The following is a 26,612-nucleotide window of genomic DNA, read 5'->3' on the forward strand; positions in this document are numbered from 1 at the left end:
GACTTTCATTTGCTTCAGTGTTCATCTCTATCTACAATGGCATTTAAAAATTGTTATTGTAAGCACATTTTTTCCCTTTTTTATGGTCAAGGTGAAGTATAGAGGGGTTTAGTTACATAAGCAAGGTAATGAGTACATTTCTTTTTTTTTCTTTTCTTTTTTTTGGGTCCGGTTGTGGGGCCTGTCTGGGCGCTGTCCCTCAGCTCTTCAGCTCAAGGCTAGCGCTCTACCACTTGAGCCACAGAGCCACTTCCGGTTTTTTTCTTTTTGCTTATGTGGTGCTGAGGAATCGAACCCAGGGCCTCAGGCATGCAAGGCAAGTGCTCTACCACTGAGCCACCTTCCCAGCCCCATGAGTACATTTCTTGTCAACCTTGTTGCCCCTTCCCTCAATTTTCTCCTACTTTCCCACTTCCAACCCTCCCCAAGTTGTACAGATCATTTCTAACATATTGTCTTTTGTATATCACTGTTGCATTGGTTCCCCCTTTGTCTCACCGTTCAGTTCCCCTTCCCTTCCTTTCCCTAATTCAAGTAAATGTATATACAATACCAGGGTCCCAAATCAAATACAGTAACAACAGAGGATACACCATGGGGGAAGAACATACAAAAGAAACAAAAAAATTACATAGTGTATTAAAAACAGCAGCAACAACAAAAACCTCTTGTGTCCATGTCTTAGAGTTCATTTTCCTTAGCATCATCTTATAAGGTCATATGTATGTATCTATTGAGCTGTTCTGCTCATCTGCTAAGATTACCCTAGATGTATACTTATTGCAAATAAGGGAAGCCTTGGGACTTAACATTTCTTTGGGTCTGGCTTATTTCTCTTAATATGATTTTTTCCCAAATCTTTCCATTTGCAATGGCATTTTCCCCCCCTTTGGTTGTGGGGCCTCAACATTTCAGCTCAAGGCTAATACTCTAACACTTGAGCCACAGTGCCACTTCCAGCTTCTTCTGTTCATGTGGTGCTGAGGAATCAAACCCAGAGCCTCACCTTCCCAGCTCAGCAATAGAATTTTTTTTATCTCTGCCAGTCAGAGGCCAGTTAGTTTTCCCTGCAAAAAGCCAGGGAGTAAATAGCTCAGAATTTGCTGACCATGGATTACGTGGCAACTCCTCAGCTCCAGAGTCGTGAAGAACAACCTTGATTAAGTTCCACAAAGCATTAGACAGGGACATGTGGCTTTCCTAAAATTATTTCTTTTTGTTCCTCCTCCTCCTCCTCCTCCTCTTCCTCCTTCTCCTCCTCTTCTTCCTCCTCCTCTTTCTTTCTCCCTCCCTCCCTCCCTCCCTCCCTCCTCCTCTCCCTTTCCCTCTCCCTTTCCCTCTCCCTCCCTCCCTCCCTCCCTCCCTCCCTCCCTCCCTCCCTCCCTCCCTCTCTCCCTCCCTCTCTCTCTCCCTCTCTCTCTCCCTCTCTCTCTCCCTCTCTCTCTCTCTCTCTCTCTCTCTCTCTCTCTCTCTCTCTCTCTCTCTCTCTCTCTCTCCCTCTCTCTCTCCTCTCTCTCTCTCTCTCTCTCTCTCTCTCTCTCTCTCTCTCTCTCTCTCTCTCTCTCTCTCTCTCTCTCTCTTGTCCTGTGGCTTGAAATATGTGTCTGGGTGCTGTCCCTGACCTTCCTTTGCTCAAAGAGAGCACCCTATTGCTTGAGCTACAGTATTATTTCTGGCTTTTTTGAGTACTTTATTGGAGATAAGAGTCTCATGAGTTTCCTGCGTGGTGTGGTTTTGAACCATGATCCTCAGATCTCAGCCTCCTGATTAGCTAGGATTACAGGCGTGAGCCACCGGTGCCAGCACTATGACACTCTTATCTCCAATAAACTACTCAGAAAAAGCCAGAAGTGGCGCTGTGGTTCAAGTGGTAGAGCGCTTTCTTTGAGCAAAAGAAGCTCAGGGACAGCACCCAGGTCCAAAGTTCAAGCCTCAGGACCGGCAAAAAAAAACAAAAACAAAAACAACAAACAACAACAACAAAAAAACCCCCAAAGAGTCTCGCAGACTTTTCTGAGGGTTGGCTTTGAATCATGATCCTCAGATCTCAGCCTCCTGAGTAGCTAGGATTATAGGCATGAGCCACCAGTACTGGACTTTTTCCTATATTTTCATGTATCACAAAAATGCTATTCTTTTGGTTACTTTCAAACATACAGGAGTAATGTTATAAGCAAGGTTCATACAAAAATAGCTACCAGTCTAAATTTAGCCTGTGAGGGAACCATTATCTCCTGAATTTTTTGAGTTTGATTGTTTGATTTTATTTTATTTTTTAGGTTTTTTTCCCCTTTGTCCTGTTACTGTGCTTGAACTCAGGGAATGGGTATTGTCCCTTAGCTTTTTTTGTTTTTCTCAACTTTGCCACTCTACCACTGGAGCAACAACTTCACTACTTAATTATTTTGGTGGCTAATTGAATATGAGAGTGTCACAGACTTTCCTGCTTGGGCTTGGAGTTGCCATCCTCAGGTGTGAGTCTCCTGTGTAGCTAGGATTATAGGTGTGCATTCATTCCTAGCTTCTAGCTTGTCTGCTTCAATTAATGTTCTTATGTCCACCATCTGGAACATTCACTGCTCAGTCTCCAACCTGCTACTCTGAAGTCTCCTGATTGTTATACCAATTCACTAAGGAGGAGAGAAGTGAGTGAATGCAGCTGTACTGTGGGCCTCTGTTTACTCCTGATGATCCTAAGACAGGTTCCTCCAAGACATGCTTAACAAAGATTAGATGACTGGGAACAGCGTTTTCAAAAATCCTTTTTGTTCTTTCTTTTTGTCTGAGGGAAATCCTAAGTGGCCACTTGGGCCAGATAGCAGAGTAGGGACTGGACTGGGTGAGGACCCTTGAAGACTTTCCTTCCCTCTCCATTTCCCATGGCTGTTTTGAGTTGGGATTGGGAGTAAGGTTACAACTCTATAGAAGGGGTTCTGGCAAATGGCTTGTTTCCCTCAACGTATAGGCCCATACTCACAGGCACAGAGTGGGTTAAGGCAGTCCATGTCCATTGTTCAGGTATGTGGCTTTGGCCCTTAGCTCATTTGGTAAACAGGAAGTCCAGACTGATGGTCCTGAGAAGGATGTCCAGGGTGCCAAATCACAGGGCCTACAATGAGGAAGAAAAGACAGGACTGTCAGGGACTTAGTACCCAGGATCCCCCTTAATAGGCTCTTGAAATCAACACTTCTTCTCCCCACTCCCCAAGATTGTCCTATCCACTCCTAACTCTCCTCCATACTCCCTCTCCTTCTTTTTAAAAGTTTATTGATCAATACTGGGGTTTGGGCTCAGGGCCTTTCCAGCAGGTTCTTTACCAACTGAGCCATGTGTTAATCCCTTTTTCCTTTTCGTGGTTTTTCAGGTAAGGTCTAAAACATTTTGTCTATACTAGCATCAGATGAATATTTTTTCTAGCTAAACCTCCCATATAGACAGGATTACAGGCATGAATCACCATACTAACTTGTTCATTGAAATACAATCTCAGTTACTTTTGATAGGGGAAACAGGGTACCTGGTCCACACTGGAACCACAATTCTCTTAACTCCACCTTCCAAATAGTTGAGATTATAACTGTGAACTACTTAAATGTTTCACCCTGTATTTTCTTAAAGCCAAAAGCATCTTCTCAAGCTCTTCATTGTCTCCTGTCTCCAAGTAAGTTTTGGAGTTCATTTGGTAGCAGGAGTGGAGAATGAATGGCAGAGAGCCAGTCATCATACCCTGGAAGGAGCTGCCACAGAGGGCCCCAGTCACCATTAGGAGCAGTTTGCCATTCCTCCCCCCTCCCCCCTCCTTTCAGGGCTGCAGACATCAAGCACCACAGAGTGGTCGGCCTCACATCAGCAGCACCTGTGGGCCTGTGGCAGGGAACAAGAATGTTATTGCAATGAAGGTTTGGGGAACATTAAAATGATTCAATGTAAGGACTGGATATGGTTTCATCAACAGAAATGACAACAAGGAATATGTATTTGTACATCAGACTGCTATAAAGAAGAATAACCCCAGGAAGTCCACTCATAGTATAGGAGATGGAGAGACTAGAGTTTGATGTTGAAAGAGAAAAGGATGTGGGGGCAGCAAATGGTATAGGTCCTGGTGGTGTTCCAGTTCAAGGCAGTAAATATGTAGCAAAACATAACCAAGATAGACGCTATCCATTTCATAGGAGTCCTCTATACAACTGCCAGCAGAATTACCAGAAAAGAGTGAGGGATTGGAGAGTACTCTTGAAGGCCAGGCCCAACAATGCCGGCCCTATCACAGATGAAGGTTCCCACCTTACTACATGAGGAGACCCTATGGACATTGACCACTGTATTGCAACCCACCTGTGCAGGAAGAAGTGATGAAAGGTGTCCACAACCAGGGTGCAGGAGAACAAGGTAGACCAGTGAGATAAAACGTGTATCAGGATTATAGACCACGATTTTGTAGAGACCCTTCTTGCCAAAGACAGCCTAGAGAGGATGGTAATGAAGAGGATAAGGAAAAGCAAGGAGATGAGACCCAAGGTCAGCAACCTCCTTAACGTTGGTACCCCCGCAACTTTATTTTTATTTATTTATTTTTTTTGGGGGGGGGGTCCAATTGTGGGGCCTGAACTCTGGGCCTGGGTGCTGTCCCTCAGCTCTTCAGCTCAAGGCTATCGCTCTACCACTTGAGCCACAGCGCCACTTCCGGCTTTTTCTGCTTATGTGGTGCAGAGTAATCGAATGCAGGACCTCATGCATGCAAGGCAAGCACTCTACCACTGAGCCATCTTCCCAGCCCAAAGTAACACACAGCATTCCTTTTTTTTTTTTTTTTGGTTGGTCATGGGGCTTGAACTCTGGGCTTAGGCGCTGTCCCTCAGCTCTTCAGCTCAAGGTGAATGCCCTACCGCTGCAGCTACAGCGCCACTTCCGGTTTTCTGGTTGTTCATTGGAGACAAGAGTCTCACAGTCTCTCCTGCCCAGGCTTGCTTTGAACCATGATCCTCAGATCTCAGCCTCCTGAGTAGCGAGGCTTACAGGGGTGAGTCATCAGCGCCCGGCTCCCCCGCAACTTTAATTACCAATGTGGACACCCAGAGAACTCTAAACTACAAGATGGCAAAGAGACAAAAGCAGCTGATCCACCAGCTGAGAATTCACCCACTCCTGAGGCTGAGCAGGGCAAGGCTGAGTAAATGCTGGCTTACCATCATCCAGTTTAGTTATCCAACAAGAAGAAATGAATATGAAATTCCAGCAATAAGAAATGAACAAAAGAATGGAGCTGAAGATCTCAAGTGCTTGCTTTTTGCCCGTTGACCAGATAACTAGAACTATCTGAATTATCTATGCAGCACGGGGTTTTATTATCTAAAGACATCTCTTTTTTTGGTAATGGCATACATGTTTGTTTTTTTTTTTTGGCTGGATGTGAGGCCTGAACTGTGAGCCACTTCCAGCTTTTTCTGCTTATGTGGTGCTGAGGAATCGAACCCAGGGCCTCATGCACTCAAGGCAAGCACTCTGCCACTGAGCCACCTTCCCAGCCCGGCATGTTTGTTTTTTTAAAGCCTTTTTTTTTTTCTCTCAATACACCTTTAAAAGTTTTTAAATTGTTTCATATCTGGTCAAGTTGCTATTTTTAAGAACTTTCTTTTAAATTTGTAATAAAAGTTTACAACTTGATTTTTTTTTGAAAAAAAAAAAGTCAACAAACTGCAAGCACCCATTACATTAATAAAGGTCTTAAATAAAATTAAAGAAAAAGAAGTACTTTTGGCAATGTACACTTTTTGAACTGCTCCTCTCCTCTCAACAATTTTCCCTCTTTCTATGTATTTGTATACCTGCATCTATGTATTTATATCTTCCCTTTTTGTATCTCTATCCCCTTTTGCAGTGTCTTGGATGGGACCCAAGTGGTCATTCATGCTAGGAAAGCATGCTGCCACTGTGATCCATCCCTGGTCCCCCCTGCCCCTTTCAATGTACCCTGTCTTCCTAGACTCTGCTGATAATTGGTCTGCTTTGTCTCTTGTTAAGGCAATTTCTTTCCTTCTTCCAAGACCATGCATCTTTATTCCTGGATTCACCTTTCTTCTAACCACCACAACCCCATCATGAGATGGCATCTGAGAACCAGCAGTCTCTCTGAATGTTTTCTGTTTACCCTGGCCCTAGCCCATGGGATGCTCACCTGATTATTAGGCTAGGTAAAAGGGGGCTCCACCAAATCAGGTACCAGACAATGGTAGAGACAGATGAAGCCTGTGGCTTAGGTGGAGCCTGGAGGACAAGAAGGGACAGGATGCAACCTAAATGTGGGTACAAGGCTGGTCCAATGAGGTCAGATTGGGGAGTAAGGTGGAAGATACTGACAAATAGCCCCAAATATACTCTGATTGAACAGTATACCATTCACAAGAACAATAACCACAGGGAGCAGAATCAAGGATACAGTGAGTAGAACACAGTTTGTAATGAGCAGTGTTCTGTGGATATGTGGTGAGAGAAAGGCAGGTCAAGGGTAAGGACTCATGTACTACCCCTCCTGGGCAGGATCAGTTCGTTTTGTGTTTATGTGATGGTACTGGGGCTTGAACTCAGGGCCTGTGTTGTTCTTATTACACTTCTGGTGTGTGTGTGTGTGCGTGCGTGCGTGCGTGCGTGCGTGCGTGCGTGCGTGCGTGTGTGTGTGTGTGTGTGTGTGTGTGTGTGTGTGTGTTCAATTGGAGGTAAGTCTCTTGGACATTCCTGCCTGGACTGGCTTTGAACCATGATTCTCAGATCTTAACCCCCTGAGTAGCTAAGATTGTAAGTATAAACCACTATCACTGTTCCCTATTACCATACCTTTAACTTTATCTGAAATCTTTACTTTCTCCTCAAATTTTGGCTTCACCTTGATTGCTGTCCCTCTGTGCCTCCATTGTATAAATGAGTTTCCAGCCTCCACCCTCTGACAAGATCTTTTCCTTCTATCTGTTTATTGCCACTGTTTGAATTCTTTTCTTTTCTCTCTGTCCAACTCTGCCTCCCCACTGGACCAGGACTTTTTTTAAATCCCTAGTCTCCATTTAACTAGCTCTAACTTCCTCCTGTCAAAATTATTGCCTACTTCTCATCTGAGTCTCATCCTTCTTACAAATCTGTACATTAGCCTTCACCTTTTTCTTTCCCTCCACTCCTTTGTTTTATTTGCTGCTGAAGAGTAAATCTCAACCTGAGCACATGCATTATAAGTGTTCTATATTGAGCTACATATTTCTAATCCTTGGGATTTTGTTTGTTTATACACATACACACACAGACACTTCTGTGTGTGTGTGTGTGTGTGTGTGCGCGCGCGTGCGCGCGCGCGTGCACTCGCGCACTGGTAGTGGGGTTTGAACTCAGAGTCTGAATGCTGTCTCTAAGTTTTTTTTTCCACTCACCTCTGGATTTCTATGATATGAGCCAGAGCTCCACATTCAGCTTTATTTTTGGGGGGGGGGGGCGGGGGGAGGTCACTGGAAATAAGTCTTGTGGACTTTCCAGCCTGGCTGGCTTTGATTTGTGATTCTCAGATCTCAGCCTCATAGTTATGATTACAGCTATGAGCTATGAGCCACTTTTCCAGTAGGAAACCAAATATATTTATTAAAAATGATGCAATACAATAATGCAATTCAGTGGTGGGGTTTGAACTCTAGGCCTGGGCACTGTCCCTGAGCTCTTCAGCTCAAGGGGACCGCTCTACCAATTGAGCCACAGCGCCACTTCTGGTTTTCTGGTGATTAATTGGAGATAAGAGTCTCATGGACTTTCGTGCCTGGGCTGGCTTTGAATCCTGATCCTCAGATCTCAGCCTCCTGAGTAGCTAAGATTACAGGCGTGAGCCACTGGCTCCGGGAAAAATGCAGCTCTTAAGTAGATTGAAATTTTTACTTGTTTGTATTGAGATATTTTAAACAAAACACTAAATGTATATTAAGGAGAATTTGATTTCACTGAAGAAAATTATTCTGCTAAAATGTGAAATTGCAAAGCACTTATATAATATTACTGTATATCTTCTATGGACATTTTTTCTGTCATTTTTTAATTGTCAAAAGGATATCATCGTGTATCTTTCTTTTCCTCATTCTCCTTTTTTGAACCAATTTTTTTTGGTTGGTCATGGGGCTTGAACTCTAGGCCAGGGTGCTGTCCCTGAGCTCTTCAGCTCAAGGTTAGCGCTCTACCACTTGAGCTACAGTGCCACTTCTGGCCTTTTCTGTTTATGTGGTGCTGAGGAATCAAACCAAGGCATGCAAGGCAAGCACTCTACTGCTGAGCCACCTTCCCAGCCCCTGAACCAATTTTAAAGTATTACATTATTCTATTTTCACATATACAAAATATTTCTGTCATGATTTTCCCTCCCCTAGCTGATATCATTAGTCCTTCAGTTTTTGAGATAGGCTCTTGCTGTAGAGACAAGCCTGGCCTCAAACTTAACCTTCTGTGTCAGCCTCCTAAGTGTTGTGGTTTCAGAAATGTGCTACCACATCCATTTCCTCTTGTTTCTTCATTCTAACTGAGCTTCTATCCTCTAACTATCCACTTGTGCATCTTCCTTCTGTCTGGCCATCAATCTGTGTCTCTTTCCTCCAACTAACTAACTGTGTTCCTTGCTGAGACTCTCTGAACTGCCATCCATGCCTCCCTCTTCTGTTGGACCACCAATTTTTGCCTTCTCTATCCATCAGAGAACTGTATTCTCCTGTGTGTCCATTCCTGCTTCCTCCTTTCATCCAGTCCCTTCAAACATCCAAACATCTACCTCCTCCACCTTGCTTCCTGGGTCTCCTTGCCCCCAAACTGGGATCAGCACCAAAGGAGAGTTAGGGCCATGACAAGCAGCACAGTGAGGTGCCTGCAAATGATGAGCAGGTCCTGTTCAATGTATGTGTGGATTATCAAATCCTGCATATAGCCTGGCACACAGGAAAAGAGATATAGCATTCAGGATGTGACAGAAGCACAAGGACTGACTGCCCTAAAAGATATACTCAGTGTCAGAAATCTACACAAATGATGGATATGCACTGACACCCCCAAACGCACCCTTAGTGTGTCAGAAATCTACACAGGAGACTCTCATACACCCTCCCCTTGGAAACTGAGGAGTCCAAAGTCTGGGAGGGCAGCAGCTCAGAGGCTCTTCTTCCAGCCCCAAGCCCAGGCCCTAGCTGTACTAATTGGAGAAAATGAGGTATTCATAAGTGACCATGAGTCTCTATATGAAGAACATGGTCACTTGGACACAATGAGCATGGCCTATATATAGGTGGGACTAAGATGTACATGTCATGGAACTGTCATGCTGAGTGCTCTAGATTTGACCCAGGCCCTCTAACCCAGCTCTAACCTCCAGATTCCCGTTCTCCTAGACTGGTATTCAGCTGATACACACTGTGGTGTTGTGACTAGCCAAGATTCCCTTCTCTGCCCTCCTTTACTCATTCTGCCCACAACACCATGCTGCTCCTCTGTGTCCCATCACCCCTGTACTGCTTTATCCATTCTTCCCCTCTGTAAAGATATTCTTTACCTACCATGTGATCTTCTCTGTTCCCCAGCCCTATCCATTCCAATCCCCTCACCAGCTGACTCTTATCTCTGCCATTTTCACAGCTACTGAAGATTAAAATAGTAGGCAAACTCACTCAGACAACATGACTGCTCTTCTCTTAAAGGCTCCTAATTATCTGAAACTCCTCCCTTGTCTCAGTCTAGCCTCAGGCTAGACTGTTCCAAGGCTGCTTTGGGAACCATCACACACAATGAGTGCCCCTCCTCGCCCATCACATAGGCCCCCCCCCTGCCCACTCACTGGCCGAGTTCCATGTAGATGGGCTAATGCCATAATAGGCACTGTGACATCTGTGCAGAAACAAAAATAGTCTATCGGGTTAGAGTATGGCAGGATCAGAGGACATCCTTCTCCCCTCCTCTCAGTCACCCTACCTATCAGACACATGTCAGCCCCAGCGGTCCACCATGTGACTCCACCATGAGTAATGCAGTGGAGCCAAGACCAGAGAGTCTGTTTTGTGGGAGTTCTTGCATTCCTGCATCCCTACTGTGAGTCAGGTGTGAACATCTGGCCTCACAGATCTCCTGGGATAGGAAGACTAAAGTGTCTTTTGTTTTCATCACTGTCTTCTTAGGACTCATAATACAGCTTAGCTCTGTGTGTGTGTGTGTGTGTGTGTGTGTGTGTGTGTGCATACACACACACATGTACGTGCCCACACGCGCGCGTGCTTACTGGAATTGGGGCTTGAACTGAGGGCCTGGGTGATGTTCCTTAGCTAATGATATACCACTTGAGCCACATCTCAGCTTATGGCTTCTTTTTTTGGGGGGGGGTGTCCGGTCGTGGGGCCTGAACTCTGGGCCTGGGCGCTGTCTCTCAGCTCTTCAGCTCAAGGCTAGCATTCTACCACTTGAGCCACAGTGCCACTTCTGGCTTTTTTCTTTTTGCTTATATGGTGCTGAGGAATCGAACCCAGGGCCTCATGCATGCAAGGCAAGCGCTCTACCACTGAGCCACCTTCCCAGCCCCAACTTATGGCTTCTTGATGGTTAATTGGAGATAAGAATCTCAGGACTTTCCTGCCTGGGCTTACTTTGAGCTGGGATCCCTAGACCTTTAAAGTCATGATGGCCTGGCTCCAGTGGCTCATTCCTGCAATCAGTACCCTGTACTAGAGTTTAAGCCTTAGTACTGGCAAAAGAATAGACATTCTTAGTCTCTAGGTATTTTCAGTATCAAATCAATCATTTAACATGATACACATGAACAATAAAAATTAAACTTTTAGTTAATCATAAAGTAACTACACCAGAGTCAGAATGACAGAAACACAAATGCAGGCACTCCATGCAATGTCTAGGGACCAGTTTTGGTCAGACCTGAAAACATAGAGCTATGTGTCAAAGCAATCAGAAGAGTTTGGGGTGAAGTTCACACCTGTAGTTCCAGAACTGTCTAACCCCAGCCCTTGGGAGACAAAGTTGTGAGGGTCAGAAGGAGTGTGATTCCCAGGGCAGCACTGGCTACATAGTGGATCCACATTTTAAAAAAGGAGGACCTGGGCATGTGGCTTAGTGGTAGAGTTCTTGCCTAGCATGCAAGAGGCCCAGTACAGTAAAAAAATATAAGTAGGTCAAACCGCTGAGGGGTAGTGAGTTGTGCACATTTGGAAAAGCACTTGGACACTTGGAGTCTCAATGAACAAACAACTAAACAGATTCCATCAATCTGTTCCATCTAGAATCAATCACAGTCAGAACAACAGCCAAGCCTTCTGGATTATAGCTGCAAAACAGAAGACATGTACCATTAAAATAAGGGATCACATATATAAAACTTGAGAGGATTTGCCAGAATAGTTACCAAATAAAATAGATGAATGGAGTTGAATTCACACACACACACACACACACACACACACACACACACACACACACACACACACACACACACACACACACACACACACACACACACACACACACACACACACACACACACACACACACTACTGGAGCCATCAAGCAAGCATTTAGAGCTAGACAGAGTGCAAAAGCCTGATGAACCCAAAATTAAACTTGCAGAATTAGCTGGATGAGGAAAGTTTGAGTGACCAAGAGTCATAGACATCTGGTTGGAATGACAGTATACAGGACTCAGCTGTTATACACCATATGGCCAGCCAGAGAGAATCAGCCAGTACAACAGTCAGAGTCAAACCCAGAGCTCACAGTTACTAGATCAGTACATTCACACACAGACACAGACACACAGACACGCAACACAGTCAGACAGACAGACAGACAGACAGACAGACAGACAGACAGACACACACACACACACACACACACACACACACACACACACACACACACACCAGTTACCTCTGGTTATTTGGAACACACTGCCAGCTAGAATATTCCGGAAGATGAGAGCTGAGAATCATGGTTCAAAGAGAATCCTGGCAGGAAGGTTTATAAGACTCTTTTCCCAATTAAGCACCCAGAACTCGAAAGTGGATCTGTGGATCAAGTGGTAGAGCGCTAACCTTGAGCAAAGAAGCCAGGGGATAGCAACAGATCCTGAGTTCATGCACCAGAATTAACGTATAAAAAATAACACCAGTGAATCAGGTGGACACATGTAGTTGAAAAAGAAAGGTGAAACTCACAGGTAGAGGCAAGAATCTTGAGGTCAACTTAGGGACTGGGTGTATTCACTATTGGGGCCATGTGCAGGAAAGGGCTGATGATAACCAGGGGGAGTTCAGCTATGATAATGAATAAGTAATAGCATGGCTGGAGTTGTTGGGAGTACATGTAAGTGGAAGGATTTCTTTCTCCCTTCCTTCCAGTCTCCCCAGCCCAGTCACAGAAATCCCATCTCACTCCACCCTCTTTCCCCTGGTGACTCCCTCCTCCCAGTGTCTTCACCCCAACATTGTGCAGATACATGACCAAGGCCACCACTACCTCCCAGAAGGCCCAAATGTCCTCTGAACCAGCTGCTCATAGGTCTGCATGCCTAGGGAGTGGCAGGAAGGAATGGAATTGTGGATTTAGGAAGTCAGGGTTGGGATAATAAGTGGGAAGGTGGTTCTGGGATCCTGGACCTGGGGAAGTGATAAAGGCTACAGGTGGGGGTTCAGCAGTTAGGGGGGGATTTGGGGGTAGAGTCTGGAATGTGCATGTGAAGTATGGAAGTGAGGATGCAGATCTTGGAGCCAGGATGTGGGTTCAGATCGCGGAGGGAAAGAAGCCTGGGATAGGGGAACTGGGGCTAGAGGCAAAGAGTAGGGAGCTGGACTTCGTGGACTTTCCATTACTTCTAGATGTCATCATCTGCCCTTGGGGCAGCTCTCTAGAAACTGGATCCCGTTCTCTGAGGTATAGTGTTTCATACCATTAAAAAGTGGGGTAAGAAACCAGAAAGTCCAAGTACACATCTCACTGGCCTACCTGTGTGGACACCTGAAATAGGGAGTTTGGGTCTGACCAGGGACATCTTGGCCACATGATGGATGGTAGGGTCTGGCATCTTGTTTTCATGATGGGGGAAGGTGAAGCCCCTGCTTCCCAAGTGATGGGTGTGCCTGAATCCTTGAAAGCAGTGGCAAGCACCTGGCTGATAGGTTACTAAACCTGTTAGTCCAGTGCCTGGGAATGGGAGTTTCCTGTGACCCTGCCCCCTGACCTGACCCTATTTAGGCCTGGACCCGTGTCTCTGTGTTTATGTCCTGTTTCCTGGCTCTTCTCTGGTCACCATGGTGTCCCAATTCAGCTCTCCATTGGAACTGAATTGGTTTGTTGGTATTTTTTGTTCTTTCCTTCCTCTCTGGCCTTCATGGCTCAGTTTTCTAACAGTGTTAAGTGTATTTCCCAACAGCTGGTCTTTGAGACAGGAGTCCACCACACAGTTGCCAGCCTTTTAATAAAGAGACTCCAAAATGTTAGCTCTCAAATGTGTCTTCTCCATTTTCTTACCTTACAACACACTCAATACTGCCAGTCACACACAAGTTCACCTGGGACTGGAAGGAGCCTTTTGTGCCAGGAAATTGCCTTGACCTGAAGAAAAAATAAAACTGCTGTTTGTGACAAGCAGATGTTAACAGATTGGTGCAAGTCACCTAGGTAAACTCCTTGGTGACAGGGAGACAGGGCTGTTAATGTTCTTGGGGTCTCACTGCAAGATGGCTCAGTGGCCCTTAAGAAAGACATCCTGTCTGGGTGGTCATGGATCATATTTGTAATCCTAGCTCCTCAAGAGACTGAGATCTAAGGATCATGGTTTGAATTCAGCCCAAGCAGGAAAGTCCATGAGATTTTTATTTATAATCGCTCGCCCCAAAACCAGAATTGTAGCTGTGTCTCAAGTGGCAGAGCAGTAGCCTTGATCAAAAAAGCTCATTGATAATGATTATGCCCTGAGTTCATACCCCAATACTAGCACAATACAAATAACGAAACATCATGCCTCACACCTGTGGCTCATGAGTGTAACGTAGGCTATTCAGGAGACTAAGATCCAGAGGATCAAGATTCAGAGCCTGCCTGGGAAGAACAGTTAAAGAAACACTGTGACTCAAATTTCCTGGGTATTCTGAGGGCCTTCTTTCTGCATATGGGCAATGGTGAGCTCTGCTTAATTTAATCCAGTGTCTCTTCCTGTTTCTCACATTGGCAAACTCTTGTGAAGTCAGTTTAAGTTTATTCTCTTATTTCCCTGTCTCTTCTTATGAACTTTCTACCACTAACCCTCTCTCCAAATTTCTCCTGGACTACAAATCTCTACTTAGCATTGTTGGAGTCAGAGTTGAGCTCAAAACCACATGCTAATGGCATGAAACATTAGCATGAGCTAATAGTTTTACTCAGAAGCTGAGACGTGAGAATCAAAGTTTGAAAGGAACACAGAGAAACCAAGAGACTCTTATCTCCAACTCACTAGCAAAAAGCTGGCTAGCTCAAGTGGTAGTATACCAGCCTTGAACAAATAGGCCAAGTGAGAACCCGATTCCTTGGGTTCAAGCCCCAATACTATCATTAAAGAAAATGTTCACTTGCCATAATCTCAATTTTTTGTGGCTAGAGGTGTGCAGGGGTGTTTTGCTTCTCCTGCTGAGCATACTATGATCCTTGTAAATATGAAGTTATTGTCTAAACTGAAGCTGTTGTCTAAAACCTCAGGTTTTCTCCTTTGAATCACTTCATTGTTCTTATGAGTCAATTATACAATCTGTATGTGCATTTTACTTCTCATGTATTAATTAACTTTACTTCATTTTGTCCCAATGCTTTTCTTTGTGTTTCAGTACTGGAGATTGAACCCAGAACCTTGAACTTGATGGCTAAGTGCTCTACCATGTCAATTGTGCTCCTAGACATTTTTTCTTTTGAGACAATTTTACATTAACTTTGCCCAGCTGACTTTGAACTAACAATCCTCCTGCCTTTGTATTGAGTAGCTGGGATTATATGTGGTCACCACCAAGCCTAGCTGTACTATATTATTTTTGTTTGTGAAAGTACTAGTGCTTAAAATCAAGGCCTGTCACTCTTAAGTCTGGAGCTGTTACCACCTGAGCCCCATTTCCACTTCTGCTTTTGGACAGGTTCACAGTAGGTAAGATTCTCAGAGAATTTTCTGCTCAGGTTTTAGAACCATGATCCTCTGAACTCAGCCTCTTGAGTACCTAGTTTGACCTTCACTCTTGGGGACTTTTTATAAGAGTTCTTTTTTTTTGAATGCTGCTCTTGGGACTTGAAATCAGGGCCTGGACACTGTCCCTGAGTTTTTCTTCTCAAGGCTAGTGCTCTACCACTTGAGCCATAGCCCCCCTTCTGGATTTTTGATAGTTTATTGGAGATGAGAATAACAGTCTTTCCTCCCTTGGCTGTATTCAAACCTGGATCCTCAGTTCTCAGCTTCCTGAATAGCTGGGATTATTGGCATGAGCCACCAGCATCTGGCATTCTTCAGAAATTTATGAGTTCTTTAAGAAGCTTATTTATGTCAGTGTTTCTTCTTAAATGCTCCATTTTTTAGCATTACTGGGGCTAAAACTATGGGTCTGCACTTTCTTGGACACTACAGGAAAGGCAGATGAAGAAAGTGATTTTGTCAGAGGTGGAAGCAGGGAGTTTATTTAGAAAATGGAGGCACAGGGGACAGGAAAACAAGGTGAAGACAAACCTCTAGAGATGAAACCAGGGAGTTCAGAAAGTGTGAAGTTCAAGATAGAGTAATTGAGAGATAATGATGGTGGCTCAGACGTATAATCCTAGCGACTCAGGGGGCTGAGATTTGAGGAATATGATTCAAAACCAGTCCAGGCAGGAAATTCCAAAAGACACTTACCTCCAATTAACCATCACACAAAAAATTCTGGAAGTAGAATGAGGACAGCAATGGCACTGAGTTTAAGCCCAAGGAAGAAAACACACACACGCACACACACACACACACACACACACACACACACACACACACACACACACACACACACACACACACACACAAACACACCCCCCCCACAGTATGTATCCTGGGAACATTCAGGAGGGGCAGCATATAAGACCTCACCCATGACCTGCCTTTCCCTCCCCACAGATCTGGAGAATGCTTCTCCTTACAAACTAATCCTTCTTCTTGTAACCTTGATCATGCTGGCTGGGGTTACTATTTTTGTCGGTGTGTACCATTCGTCCAGGGAATCATATATAATATTGGTCAGTATCAATCACTGCAGCCCCCAGCCTGACCTCATTGGATTGGTCCTGTACCCAAACTTAGCTTGACTCCTGTCCCTTTTGTCCTTCAGGTTCCACTTAAGCCACGAGTGTCCCCTGCTTCTTCACCAGAATCCTCTACCTTCATCTGGTATATTGTTATGTGGAGCCGCTTTTCTCCTAATCCAATAAGGAAGTGAGCATACCATGGGCTAAAGCAAAGGAAAAGAAGCAGCATTCAGAGGGACTGCTTGTTCTCAGATGCCTGGATATTTCTAGAGCATTTTTAGGATGGGGTTGTGTATGTTAGTGGAAGGGTGAAGCCAGGAATAAGACTGGATAGTTTTGGAAGAAGGAAGGCAATTATCTTGAGGGATAGAGAAGACCGAGCACAAGCAGGGTGTAGGACACTGGAGGAGGTAGAGGGGCTGGGGGTGGAACTCAGTGGCATGCATGACCACTTGAGTCCCATCCTTAAAGGGAGAAAGGACTACTATATACAGGGAGGATTTTTCAGCCTGATAAGGGTGATCTGTTCTGAAGCAAGGTGGAAGTACTCTGAAAAATGAAGATTAAGGGAAGTGCTACCTTTAAGGAAGAGAGTTAGGGCCTGGTGTGGTATTTATACCTACTATCCCCAGCTGTATGAGAGATTTAGGTAGAAGAATCTTGGTGTGAAGCTGGCCTGGGTTATATGTGTGTGATCCTACCTGAAAAATTACTAAAAGCAAAAAAGGATGTAGTTATGGCTCAGATGGTAAAGCACTTTCCTAGCAAAAGTGTGACTCTGAGCTTAAATTCTAGCACAAATAAAGACATTTTAAAAACTCTAAGTGGGAACACAGAGGAGAGTCAGGAATGGATGGGATATTCTGGAGGGAGGGCTAGTGAGGGTTTCAGGAGCCTACTCAGAAGTAGCCTGGATGAAGAGTCCCTGACAGCCCCATCTTCTGTCCCTCTCACCTGCAGGCCCTGTGTTTTGGCAAGCTCAGAATCCACCTCAGGACAATAAGTCTGGGTTTCATGTTTACCAAGTGAGATAGAAGCCAGAACCATATCTCCGGATGATAACATGGACTGTCTTAACCCGCTCTATGCCCGTGAGCATGAGCATGTATGTCGAGGGAAAAAGGCCATTTTCCTAAACCCCTTCTATGGAACGGTGACCATAGTCCCAATTCCAACCCAAAATGGCATGGGAAATCAAGAGGGCGGGGGAGACTTCAGTGGCCCTCACCCAGCCCAATCCCTATTCCAGTACCTGGCCCACGTGGTTGCTCAGGAGTTCCCTGAGCTTAAGACAAAGAATAAAAATGCCGTTTGAAATCACAAGTCTCAGTCTTCTGATCTCTAATAAACACATCTTGGAGGAACCTGTCTGATGGAAGGCATGGGTAAACTGAGGCCCTAAAAAGAGCTATATTCACTCACTTCTCTCCTCCTTCAGTGAATTGATACAACAAGTGGGAACTTTCAGAGTGGCATGTTGGAGATTAAACAGTAAAAGCTGTAGATGGTGGACATAGATAGAGCATTTAATGAAGCAGACAAGCTGGGAGCAAATAGCTCATGCCTATAATCCTAGATATGCAGGAGGTACATATCTGAAGATGGCAACTCCAAGCCAGGGCAGGAAAGTCCATGAGACTCTCCTCCCCATTGACCACTGAACACTGGGAATTGGAGGTTTACCTCAAGTGGTAGGTGAACTCAGGGCCTGAGCAAATGGACATGACCCGGTTCAAGCCCCAGTATCAGTAAAAACAACAATGCTATTTATAATGAAATACTGTGATGAAGAGGGTTCTTAAAAAAAAAAACAACAAGTCATACAAGTCTTCAAGGATGCTGGGTACTGGTGACTCACTCCAATAACCCTATAGCTACTCAGGAGTCTGAGATCTGAGGACTGTGGTTCAGTGCCAGGCTGGGCAGGAAAGGCTGTATGATTCTTATCTCTGATTAACCACTAAAAAGCCAGAAGTAGAGCTGCAGCTCAAGTGTTAAAGTGCTAACCTTGAGCAACAATGTGTAGAGACACTACCTGGGCCCTGAATTCAAGCCCCATGACCAACCAAAAAAGTAGTCCTCAAGAATGAACCTGGTTCTAGTTCTCAAGAAGCTGAATTCTAAGGATCATGACATAGAAAATTTCTCCAGATTTGTCAATGAACCAATAAAAAGGCAGAGGTGAACATGTGGCTCAAGAGGCACAGTGCCAGCCTTGAGAGTGAATGTCCTTGACATCAAGCCCTAGTGATACAAAAACTTTATAGTGGACACAGGGCACCAGTTCAAATCCAGTGGGAGAACAATAAGGGAAGGGGTAAAAATGCTCAGCAAGAAATGTACTCATTGCCTTACTCATGTAACTGTAAACCCTCTGTACAGCATTTTTACAATAAAATAATTTTTTTTAAAAAAGGCCAGTCCAGGCAGGAAAGTCTGAGAGACTCTTACTCCAACTAACCATCAGAAAGCTGGTGGCTCAAGTGGTAGAGCACTCACTTTGAGATGAAGCGTACAGGGACAACACCCAGGCCCAGAGTTCAAGCCCACGACTGACAAAAATAAAAGAGCATATGGGGAATGGCTAGAGATAGAATAAAGGTAAAATTGTAGAGTAGAACTAAAAACAGGCACACATTTTATAGTTAACTTGAACAATTCAAAAGGGAAAATATTTTAAAATAATGATTGTGGTTCTCAGATTTAGACAACTTCCTATGTAAAAGGATCGTACCTTAGTCAACAGAAGAAGAGCAACATATCTGCACACCTCTATATACACTGCAATGTTAGATGATGAAAAACGAAGAATTTCTTTGGTGCCAGTACTGGAACTTGATTTTGAACCCAGGTTCTTACTTGGCCTATTCACTCAAGGTTGGCATTCTACCACTTGAGCCAGCCAGTTTTTTGCTCGTGAATTTGAGTGCTCTATATAGTTTTTTTTTTTCTTTTTGTCGGTCGTGGGGCTTGAACTCTGGGCTTGGGCGTTGTCCCTAAGCTCTTCAACTCAAGGCGAGCGCTCTACCACTTGAGCTACAGCGCCACTTCCTTGCTCGTGAATTTGAGATAGGCCACTCTTGGATTTCTCTGGGCTGGTTTGGAACCTAAAATCTCACATCTCAGTTTCCCAAGCAGCTAATTACAGGCATCAGCCACCAGCATCTGCCTTTGAGCTCAACTCTGCCTCCAGCAAGGGTAAGTAGGGGTGTGTAGTCAAGGAGCAGGGTGGAGGGAGGCTTAGTGGTGAAAAATTAGTAAGAAGAGACATGACATGAGGGGAAAGGAGAATAGGCTTAAAAATATTTCACAAGACTCTGTTAATGAGGGGAACCTGCAGACACTGGACTGAGGGCAGAGATCATCACTACCCACATTCAGAAAAAAATGCCTCAGAATACGCTGGAAACTTGAGTCAGGAGCTGGTTATTTTATACACAGAGTCTCATGAACTGTTCTCCTCAGCCTGGCTTTCCCCTGATCCACTGCATATGAGTCCTGATTTTCCTGTTTTACACATATGAGTCATTGTTGCCCAGGCAGGGTACCCTTCATTCTTTCTATTTGTGCTTGACATCATAACCTGGGACTGTCACTGAGCATTTTTGCCCAAGGCTAGTTAGTACTCTGCCACTTGAGCCACAAGGTTACTTCCTTTTTGCAGGTGAATTGGAGATAAGAGTCTCACAGACTTTCCTGCTTTTAGATCTCAGTCACCTGAGGGCCTAGATTACAGGAGATAGCCACAACCAACCAGCCAGCATGTCTGTCTTAAGGGCCTCAGAAGCATTTTGGAGTGAGATCATAAGGAAATTAACAGCACTGCCCCCTTGTCACCCAGGAGCTTAGCCTAGGTGATTTGCACCAAGCTATCAGCATCTGTTTGTCATAGAGACAGCAGTTTTATTCTTTCTTCAGATTGAGGCAATTTCCTAACACAAAAAGCTCCTTCCAGTCCCAGGTGCACTTGTGTGTGACTGGGAGTACTGAGTGTCCACACAGCCAGGCCAGTGAGGGGTGTACTTGGACTTTCTGGGTTCTTACTCCACTTTTGAATTGTGTGAAACACGACACCTCAGAGTATGTGATCTGCTTTCCAGAGAGTTGCCCCAAGCACAGATGATGACATCCAGAAATAAGGGGGTGTCCACAAAGCCTTAAAGCCACCTTGACAGGGGACCTACCCCAGCTGCCTACTCTTTGTCTCTAGCCCCAGTTCCCTGATCCCAGGCTTCTTTCCCTCCGTGATCTGAATCCATATCCTGGCTCCAAGACCTGCATCCTCAATTCTAGACCTCACACGCACATTCCAAACTCGATCCCCAAATTCCCCCCTAAGTGCAGAGCCTTCACCTCTAACCTCTGTCACTTCCCCAAGTCCAGGCTCACAGACTTCCACCCTTCCCACTTCTTACCCATACCCTGACTTCCTGAACCCACTGCCCTGTACCTTCCTGCCACTCCCTGGGCATGCATACCTATGAGCAGCTGGTTCCGAGGATATTCAGGCCTTCTGGAAGGTAGTGGTGGCCCTGGTCATGTATCTGCCCAGGGTTGGAGTGAGGACTCTAGAAGATCCTGTGCCTGCTGGGGAAAAGAGGATGGGGTGAGGTATGATTTCCCTGGCTGGCCTGGGGAGACTGGAAGGAAGGGAGAGAAAAATCCTTCCAGTTACATGTACTCCCACCAACACCAGCCATGATGTTATGGGTTCATCACCATATCTGAACCCCCCACCCCCGCCCCCGGTTATTGTCTCTTTTTTGCACATAGACCCTGAGTGCGCTCAGCCCTTTGACTGACGTGGAGATCCTTAATTCTACCTGGGAGGTCCAGCTAGCTTTTCAACTTCTGTTTGCCTAACTCACATATTCTTTTTTTTTTTTTTTTCAGTAGATGTGTTTGTTAATGGTGGTTCAGCGTTTCCAGTGTTTTAAGTCACGTATAATCATGGTAGATCCTATGTCAAAAAATAGCAATACTTCTACTTTATCAGAAAATAAACTGTCTCCATTTATATGCTATGATTATCTTATAGTTCTCAAATTTTGTAGCTTTTATAAACAAAATAAGAACTAGGCATATTACTAAACTTCATTTGCCACAACAGGGTTTCATAAAATCATCTAGTTGAAAACATAGCATAGTTTTTGTGCACTCTACTCTTACAGAACAATTAGATTAATAATTGATTTCATTATTTTATTAGCTTTATCAATATACATGGCAGCTTTCTCAATTTTCAAAGTTCCAAAAGTATGTAATTTTAAAGGTAAATAATCATTTTTCCTTAGATGTCATACTCCTAGAGTTATTAAAATCTATTCATAAACAAAATAATTGACAAACTGACTTACGTAAGGAGTGAAAATATTTTAAATTAAAATGCTTTAACTGAATACAAGATGTCTTTTTCCTGAAAATTAACTATCATAGTTAAATTTAGTACCACAAAGCTAAACAGATTATCCCCATTAATTTCTCAAGTGAGGGAAATTCATTGGGATTCATATATAAGTTTTAAACATGATTAAAAATGAGCAATATTTTATCAGTTATAGGAAACCTTCATTTATAGAAATTTCCCCAGGTCCATCAATCATCTTAGACCAAGTTTCAGCCTGTGTCAATCTTAAAGGTTAGATTTAGTACACCCAACTTACCTAAGAAATGTGTCAATTTAAGGATATGAATTTCATTAATAAGAGACCATGTAGCTAACTCACTATCCAAAACCAACCCCCTGAAAATCTAAAATTTAAAACAAGAATGGTGAGCGATGTTGGGCTCAAAATTTCATAGGATAAACCTTTTTAAAAATGTAAGAAAAAGTGAAGCTAACATTTTCCTGATTAAAAAAAGATCCCTAAGTTTAATAATCATTGAAGGGATAACAGTACCAATATACATTTAAAAGAAATTTAAATCTCAGTTAAGAAAACTAGACATAATGGTATTAAGGTGCAACAAAAATATTAAAATATCTAACACCTAAAATATAGATACTTAAGGTCCTAAACACACACATTAAAGGTAAAAGGGCCTTATAATATTTTACAAAAATTCATCTTATAAAATCAGTTCCTAAATAGCTCATAATCTGTTGGCTTTAGTGTTTCATCTGCTATCAACTAGTGCAGTAGAAAACCACTCAGGCTCTTTTCAAATGTTTCTTATTATAATGTGATCTCCTGTCTTTTCTCAAATCATATTTTGCCCCATATATTCCATATGTATACAGATGAACATACACATTCTGCCCCAACTGTACATTAATTGGGAATACCTGAAAACAGACCTGACATATAGTCTCACGAGCAGATAAATGAGAAACCATATGCTGTACATGGTCATATATTCTGAAGTTTCCTTGATCCCAAATGGAATAGACATACCTGGCCATGCCTTTGTGCTATTCATCAGGTAGATGCAATTGACGTTCTCTTAAAAACTGCTTTCCATGGGCTGGGAAGGTCCTGGGTCCTGGGTTTGATTCCTTAGCACCACACAAGCAGAAAAAGCCAGAAGGGCCACTGTGGCTCAAGTGGTAGAGCGCTAGCCTTGAGCTGAAGAGCTGAGGGACAGGGCCCAGGCCGAGTTCAGGCCCCTTGACCGACAAAACACACAGACACGCAGACACACAGACACACACACACACACAAATGCTGCTTTCCATCTGTCTGACAAACTGTTTTTCCTTAGTCTGAACAGTGTAGTGTTCTCTTAAATGTCAAATCTGATAAAATTCTTGTCCACACAGATTAAATGCTTTTGCCTCTGATGTAATCTCTTTCATTTTCTTCTATGATGGCACTCTATAACCATATGTTGGTCTACGCAGCTGGACATATGTTTAACCAGTTTCATAATGCTGGCCACAATTAGGACATCGGAATGGACAAGCAGAATGTTTAAACAGATGCTTTCTTTGGATATTGCTTATGTGGCAATGATTGTCCCTAAAAAGCATCCAATATTTCAACAAACACACATGTCTTATTTTAGACTGCTCATCAGGATTTTCTTTCATGTCCATTTTCTCCTCAGTATTTCCTAGTCCATTCATTGTCCAATCTTGAGGCTGTCCATATCCTTGAGTGTGTTCCTGAAGCTGTCTGCCCTGCACCAGTCTTTGTCCATGTTTACCACCTGCACAGATCTTTTCAATGGGCTTGTGTTTGGCTAAAGCCTCCTTGGTTATTGTGTGTGAGTCCACACAGCTCACAGGATGCATTTTCAGCATCTTCCTGTTCTGGACTGTTGTTGGTAGGAGGCCTCATATTTTCTAAACCACCACTTTCATCAACATGTATGGACATCCAAGGTTTTAGGGCTTTCCTACCAATTTTTTTTGGGGGGTGGGACGCTGACATCTTCTTCAACATAGTTTCTATAAAATGGCTCCTGGGGTTCATCTTCTAACATCGCTGCCAGGGGATTCATTACAGTCTTTATCATTAACTCTAATAATGTAAACTATTTTTTTAACTCATCTGTAGGAATCTCTTTGGGTTCCATCTTGAAAATGATTCCTTTCCACTCAGCCACTCTGCTTTTTTCTTCACTGACTACGTCAGACTCCACTGTGCTACTTTTTTGGTGCCAGTGCTTGAAGGTGAGTCATCAGGAGCCTAGCTTGTGTTTTCTCTGTACTTGTCTGCCTGTGCAGACAAGTGTGTGGTATTCCTGTGTTTCCCCTCTCCATTGTCTACTATTCAGTGGTAGATCTTGAGTTTTGGCATGAATGTCTGTTAGTACAAATAGGCACATGTTCATTTGTTAGTTTTCAAACCTGAAGTCAAAGTCACAGCTATTACAGGTACAACTGCAACCAAAGCACACCATGCTTTCTTTTGGAGTAGACAGCTTGGACATGAAACTTTTTTTAAAATCGTCCATCTAATAGTGGTTGAGGAAAATTACCTAATTGTAAATATTCTTCCTCCAGCTCCCTGATATGACATGCATTTACTGTTGAGCTTGGTTCTGCACGCCACAGGTTGATTTCATTGGCATTTCTAGGCATAATGTCTACATACATTCTTATCTTAAACATCATTTTGTTGTTCTGCTTGCTCGAAGCAGAAGATGAACATTTTGAACTAGAAGAGGCTGCATCGCGTGTGTGTTCTAAGCAGTCCGGAACACTCATTGCCATTTTGAATTACTCAAAACTAAACTGGGCTGTCATGATCTTTCCTAGGTACATAAATTGCACAATGAGGCCAAAATGCTCAGCAGTAATTTTCCTATTGCTAGGATTCAGTTGTGCAGTACTATGCTGATGGCTCATGACAAATATTCTAAAAAAGGAGCTACAAGCAGCTCAAACTGCTTTGTGTGCTTGAAAGACAATGTCGTTAGTTGCCATACAAGATCTTGGTTGTTTAGCTTGCTGCTGATGAACTAGCTGCAGTGCCTAGGCTTGGCTATCTTCTATTAGACACCTGGCCACAGCAAGAACCAGGTGTGTGGAGATTTTAGGGAGTTTAAGGTGAAAGGGCCATGGGAAAAGCGGGCAGAGGCAGTGGGAGGGCAAGCAATCCTGTGAGATGGGGCTTCGCCAGGGAGTAGGCTGTAATGGAGGACTCCCACTGTTGCACAGCCAAGCCTGCCGCACCCGGTTGAGCAGGCCCTGCTTAAGTGGCAACTCCAAGAGTCTGCCCAGCACTTGGCCTGAGGTCTGCCAGCCTTCCCCTCCCTCTGGCTCGCCCGCGCACCCCCCCCACCCACTCCGCCGCTGGCGGGGAGCGGCCCTCAGTTCCTGGCTTGTTGGGGCGGGTGGCACAGCCGGTACCGCGGGGACTGGCGCGGCGGGGGCCTGACCGCCCCTCCCCAGGCGGCATGGCAGGAAGGACTGTGCTCCAGCCCACATCCTAGAGGCGCTAGGCCGCTTCCCCACTCAGATGTCAGATTGCCGCCCCCTCAGGGCTCTGCCGCCGGGCTCTCCCCCGCGGTACTCCCTGGAGCTTTCTGGGGGTGCAAGCACCCTCGTTCGCCCCGGGACGCCCATTCCCCACGCTTCCCGCACTCTGACTTTCATGGGCCAACCGGCTCTGTCCCTGAGTCATTTCCCCGCCTTGCGCGCCACACCCGCACCCCACCTCGTCGTCCGGCTTTCCCTGCCCCCCATCCTCCACCATTGCTGCTCCTCACTGGCCTTGTGCCTCATCCTGGTCTGGCGGACACACGGGGCCATCCTTGCCCCCCCCCCGGACTGAAGTGATGCCCATGCTTTGGCGTACTCTGTGGGAAGTCCCCGGGTCACGCGATTGTGCATGGGACGCCCTTGTCTCTCAGGCTTCTCTCCATGTTCCCGCCTACTGTCATGACAGGGATTTTGGCACGTGAGCCAACCCCGAGCCCCAACTCCGGCGGGCTGATGCATAAGTACGTATGTACGTACTTACGTACACACGCACCCCGGTCCAGCACTCCAGTGCCAGGAGTTCCCAGCTACCAGGCACAGGGCTACATAGGTCCATAGCCCAACTGCCTGCTAGGCAGAGCAAGAGCAGGGGCCTATGTGCGCATGCGCTCTTCATGAAGCCTTTGCATGCCACGTGCAGTGCGGGAAGGGCGGGCTCTGCCTCCTCCCACTCGGAGGAGCCCACCTGCTACTGCTGCCAACATATTTTTTGTGCCACTTCTAGGGCAAGATCTCAGGGTCTATAGCTGTCCTTTGGCCTTTTTGCTCAAGATTGGCGCTCTGGCACTTGGGCCACTGCTCCACTTCCAGGGTTTTGGTGATTAACTGGAGAAAAAAGAGTCTCACACACTCTCCTGCCCCAGCTCTCTTTAATTAAAATCATGATTCTCAAATCTCAGTCTCTTGAATAACTAGGAATACAGATGTGAGCCATTGGTGCCAAGCCTTTCAGTTGTTCTGTTTAAAGACTTGGGTTGGTCAAATGGTGTTGCCTGTGGATGATAAATGCCTACACATCCTCTTTTGACTCCAGGAGACATAGAGACCATGTGCTGATTCTAGGAGTGTTCTGGCTGATTCTGGCTGGCAGTGGATTTCCAATGGCCATTGTGTGCTGAAGCATGCTTGTGTGCATGCATGTGTGTGTGTGTGTGTGTGTGTATGTGTGTGTGTGTATTCAACTTCATCTCTGTTTGACTCAATAACTTTTCTGAAAATTCCTCTTGAATTGTATATGTGTGATCCCTGATTAAACTGTACATGTCTTCTCTATTGCAGTTCAACCACATAGGCTTGGCTGTTGTTCTGACTCTGTGATTGATTCTAAATCTATCCTATGGTGGAATCTGTCAAGTTGTATGTGCCCATTGGGGCTCCAGGTATGCTGCTGTGTGCATT

General features: G+C 44.7%; 2 pseudogenes; one reads left to right on the forward strand and one right to left on the reverse strand.

The window, feature by feature from the left end:
- Positions 1-3,003: 3,003 nt before the first annotated feature.
- Positions 3,004-5,178, forward strand: LOC138839880 (Y-box-binding protein 1 pseudogene; annotated as a pseudogene).
- Positions 5,179-20,853: 15,675 nt separating this feature from the next.
- On the reverse strand, positions 20,854-24,889 carry LOC138839881 (zinc finger and BTB domain-containing protein 1-like; annotated as a pseudogene).
- Positions 24,890-26,612: the final 1,723 nt, after the last annotated feature.

Source organism: Dipodomys merriami, unplaced genomic scaffold (assembly GCF_024711535.1).
Source record: "Dipodomys merriami isolate MVZ:Mamm:240054 unplaced genomic scaffold, mDipMer1.0.p SCAF_3, whole genome shotgun sequence".
Taxonomy (NCBI): Eukaryota; Metazoa; Chordata; class Mammalia; order Rodentia; family Heteromyidae; genus Dipodomys; species Dipodomys merriami.